At 32.9% G+C, this 5,137-nt stretch overlaps 1 non-coding gene across 1 annotated transcript; it reads right to left on the bottom strand.

The window, feature by feature from the left end:
• Window positions 1-4,353: 4,353 nt before the first annotated feature.
• On the bottom strand, window positions 4,354-4,460 carry LOC128289792 (small nucleolar RNA R71). The gene has a single exon (XR_008279436.1). It is a non-coding gene; the product is annotated as a small nucleolar RNA R71 (small nucleolar RNA).
• Window positions 4,461-5,137: the final 677 nt, after the last annotated feature.

The following is a 5,137-nucleotide window of genomic DNA, read 5'->3' as shown; positions in this document are numbered from 1 at the left end:
TTAACATAATTTAGGGATTTCTACGGATTAAGATACCAAGTAAATAAATCATTTAATTCAGATTCATAATAATAGATGAAGTCTAAGCGGATTCTTTTTTGTAACATCCCGAATTAAGACCTAGTCGGAACAGTAGTTTCGTGACCACAAATCTGACCTAAGAAAACTTATTTTTATTATATTTTTTATGGTCTACAATTTCACGGGATGATTTCGTGAAAATTTCTTTTGAAAATTTTGACGTTTGACCACTCAATTTAGTCAAAAGGACTAAATTGTAAAAAGTGAAAAAGTTGAGTTCTACATGTTAGAGGTGTCAAATTGATTTGAAATTTTAAATTTGAGGTCCTTAAATGGTAATTAGACCATTGGTTAATTTTTGGACAAAAATAGACATGAAATGGGTGAAATAGAATATTTTTAAGTTAGGGGCATTTTGGTAATCTAATAATTAAAAGAATTAAAAAGGGAAAATAAGCCAAAATTGGCCATCATCTTCTCCATTTAGTCAAAAATTGCATGGACACCATGGATAGGGTTTGGTTAAAGCTTCCAAGCTTATTTGTAAGTGATCCCGAGCCCTTTTTAATGTCCTTTACATTTTTGAAGTCCCGATAACTCGATCTATCTATTTCTACCATTATTTTGAGATAGGTTCATGTTTAAAAATTTACCCATGAATGATATGCATGTGTTTTGATGTCTAATGGTAGAAAATGAATGTTGGGTGTTAAATAAACGACTTTTGCTAAGTGATTTTTGGTGAAAATGCTTAAAAGGACCGTTTTGTAAAAGTTATAAAATTTTTCATAAAAGTGTGATTTAGTGGAAATTAGGGGCTGCTATAGTTATTAAAATGATTCGGCTAGGCTTAAAATGCAAGGAAATTGAATAAAAATCATTTTACGAGCCTAGGGGCCAAAGTGCAAATATGTGAAAATTTAGGGGCCAAAATGAAAATTTGTAAAAATATGATTTTTGGATCCATATGAATAATGTGACTAATTAGTAAGCTAAATATGATATTATAGATAAAGGAAAATAATATTCGGACATAGATTGGAAATGAAAGAGATTATGGACTAAATCAGAATAAATAGCTATGCTCGCATTCAAGGTAAGTTTGTATGTCAATAATAATGCAATAATATCATTGTTTATGCTTGAACTTAAATTGATGTGTTAACATTATGTGATGAATGTTTATATAGTTGATATGATGATTGTATTATGCGACAAATGTCTAAATGTTATTATGAGCAATGCCATGTTTATTTCATGAATATGAGAATGGTGAATTGGTAAGCATGAATGATATTATGGTCATTGTTCATGACATGACAAGCAAGTGCGATAAGGATGCTATATGCAGGTGTGGAAAATCCTGTTTGAACCTTAGGAATAATTTAGGATACAAGTGACATGTCACTAGGAATTAAGAAATCCGAGCTCGTTGAGCGGTCTGAGTTCGTGATATATGTCAGAATCCGAACTTGTTGAGTGGTCCAAGTTTGTGATATATGAGGCATCCGATCTTGTTGAGTGGTCTGAGTTCGTAATGGATGCGATACATGTAACATCCAAACTCGTTGGGAGGTCCGAGTTCATTATGGATATGTTACATGTGATAAGGTAGCTTTGGCTACGTATGTTTATGTGGCACTTATGTGTAAGTTTCCGTGTATCCAATAGTATTCCAAGTGTTCAACGGGTATTATAATGAGTGATGCGATGAAAATCCCGAGATAGGCATGGTAATGAAGGTAAAGTTATTCGATATGCTACAGATACGTACAGGTATGTATGTTATACTCATGAGTAATGATTTGTTACAGGATGATATATGACAAAAAGGTATATTCATGTATATGTATATGAATATTTGATTAATGAGCTAGAATGCTTGAATGATGAATAATCTTGGTGATTTTGTTATTATGCCGTCATATGATAGTTATCATGATATTGCACTAAAACAGTTTTGAACATCAGCAGTTGTGTGATTTCGAAAATCCACCAAAAATTTTGGAAATTGAATTAGAGACTAAATAAGATATGAGATTAAATCTTATTAAATCTAGTTTCACATAGAAGAAATGGTGTAAGAAAAAGAGTTTCATATTATAAGATATTTGAACTTTTGTGAGATAGAGTCAGAGTGATTTCGAGATCTACACTTTGGAAAATCTATAAAAATTGTACAAAAATGATTATGAGTTAGAATTTATATGAATAAATCCTTAATGAGTCTATTTTCAAGAGAAATATAATAGAACATTAATCGAATCCCGTACTTAGATAAAATCGATTTTTAGTAAAGAAAGGTCGAAGCTATCAAATAACAGAACAGGGGTAACTTTAGAGAATAAACTGTACTTATTGGCTAGACCAAAAATTCCGGAAATTTTATGGTAAGAAGATATATGAGTCTAGATCAAAAAAATTAACGGATATAATTTGGATTTCTGTAGCTCAAGATATTAATAATTTAGTGATTATGACTCGAGTAGACTGCTTGACTGGAATATGAACAATAGTGGTTGTATGCAATTTCAATTATATTTCCATGGAATCATGTTGATAATTTTCTTATTATTTTCATATAGACTTACTAAGCTTTAAGCTTACTTCCCCCTTTTCATTTCTTTAGTGATGTTAGGTTAGCTCGGGGTTCGAAATCGTCGAAGGCAGGATCGTACTATCAAGCTATTACCGTTGGGGTATTGATAAACCTTAAGTGTATTTGTGTGAGTGGCATGTATAGGGATTTAGTTATTATGATGTGTATTCTTTTGATTTGGCCAATATGTTGGCTTAAAATTGATTCGTTGTGTTTAGCCATGAGACGTGGCTTATATGGGTTATGGCTTGTAAATCTATTTATCCAAGCTATTTATTGATGCCTTGTGATGTGGTCATGTGATTGTATTTATTCGATATGAATGGTTAGTATTTTGGTATGTATGCTTGATGAATGTCTTATGGCCAAACGAAGTAGTCATAATCAGAGAATAAAAGTGTGATATGTCAAAAAGTCAATAATGCTTGAACATGAAATTGGTGTGGAATGACTTAGGCAAGCATGGTATAAATGTATAAGTAATAATCAAAATGAAATGTTCAATTGATTGTGAATTGGTGTTCTTAGACTTGGTATTAAATGAGTAAGTAAAACACATGTATGATGATATACGAATATTACAATTGAGTCTTAATGGAGGATGTTTAATCTTTTACTTGATGCTACATTGTATGAGTCAATAATGTATTTAAGTATATGGGGTATTAATGGTAACAAAAAGGCTTGGAAAATAGTGTAAGTGCTAGCTACACGGCCATGTGTCTCAACCGTGTAGAGGACACAACCTAGCACACAGGCGTGTGGCCTAGCTGAGTGGTTTAATTTGTTTGACTGGCGTCATAAACAGAGAGTTACACGACTTGAGGACATGGGCATATTGGAGACACACGGGCGTGTCCCTGTGTCCACACGGACGTATGACCCTGTTTCATGAAAATTTTTATTAGTTTCCTAAAACTTTCTAAAGTTCTCAATTTAGTCTCGAACCACCTCGATGTATGTTTTAGGCCTCGAAGGCCCGTATAAGGGACAATATACATGTATTTGAAAATTTTTAATTTGGACAAAATTTTGTGGCCTGATTTTCGCATGTTTGTGAATGTTTATGTCCGGTAACGCCTCGAACCCTGTCCCGGCATCGGATACGGGTAAGAGGTGTTACACTTTCCTAGTTATTGTCTCTCTCATTGGTTATCTTTTAGTTATTTTCCTGATTTATTTTCTGTGGAGTTCTTAGTTAGATTTGTTTAGTAATTTTAGTTTAAAACCAATCACTCTAATTTGTCGGCTAAATAATAGGAAAACGGTAATTACTTTTACTTTTAGTCCTTGTAGATACGATATCTCTACTCACCATAACTATATTATTTATCGATAGGTGCACTTGCCTTTGTCATATTTTTAGTTAGTTTCGTGAACACACATAAAGTTTTGGCACCGTTGTCGGGGGCTAAAATATTAGGAACACTTTTTTTATTAATTTAGCAATTTTTTATTTCTATTTTATTTTTATATTTTTGTTTTAGTTTAATTTTTACATTCTAATTTTTCTTTCATTTTCTTCTGGCAAGTTCTTTAAATTTCTAGAGATTTACGACACTTTCAAGATTAATGGCACCACTGATGATGCCATTCACTTACGGTTGTTCCCATTCTCATTGAGGAATAAAGAAAAATTGTGGTTAAATTCTTTACCACGAGGTTTCATCACTACATGGGCTCAAATGATCGAGAAGTTTCTTCTGAAGTATTTCGCACCGGCTAAGACAGCTAAGTTAAGGAATGACATCTCTTCTTTTATTCAAATCGATTTAGAGACACTATGTGATGCATGTGAGAGATACAAGGACATATTGAGAAGGTGCCCTCATCATGGGTTACCTTTATGGTTACAAGTTCAAACCTTCTACAACGGTTTGAATCCCTCAACTAGGAAATTGATTGATGCAGCAGTTGGTGAAACACTAAAACATGAACACTTGAGGCAGCTTATGAGTTTATAAAGGAAATGACACTGAATAATTATTAGTGGCAAGTCACGAGGACAAAGTCGATAAAAGTAGCCGGTGTTTTTAATTTAGATGCAGTCACCATATTATCAAACCAAGTAGAAGTACTAACTAAGAAAATTGATAGTTTATATTTATCTACATAGGTGAATCTGGTGATGCAATGCGATACAAATAGAGGTAGAATAAATAATCCAGAATGTTTATCCTTCAGTCCTAGCACAGAGAATGAGCAAATCAATTATATGAGTAATAATTCTAGACCTCAAAATAACCCTTATAGTAATAACTATAATACAGGTTGGAGAAACCATCCAAATTTCTCATGGGATGATCAAGGAAACCAAAGATCACAACCCTCTCCTGGCTTTCAACGACCTTATTAGCAAGAGAAGCTGAACCTTGAAGAGATGTTGGCAAAATTTGTTTTGGTATCACAAACTCATTTTCAAACAATTGAGACAACTTTGAAAAATTAGCAAGCATCAATTCATAGGCTTGAAAATTTGATTGGGCAACTTGCTAAATTGGTTCCAGAAAGACAACA

Source organism: Gossypium arboreum, chromosome 2 (assembly GCF_025698485.1).
Source record: "Gossypium arboreum isolate Shixiya-1 chromosome 2, ASM2569848v2, whole genome shotgun sequence".
Lineage (NCBI taxonomy): Eukaryota > Viridiplantae > Streptophyta > Magnoliopsida > Malvales > Malvaceae > Gossypium > Gossypium arboreum.
This window is presented reverse-complemented; position numbering and strand designations above follow the sequence as displayed.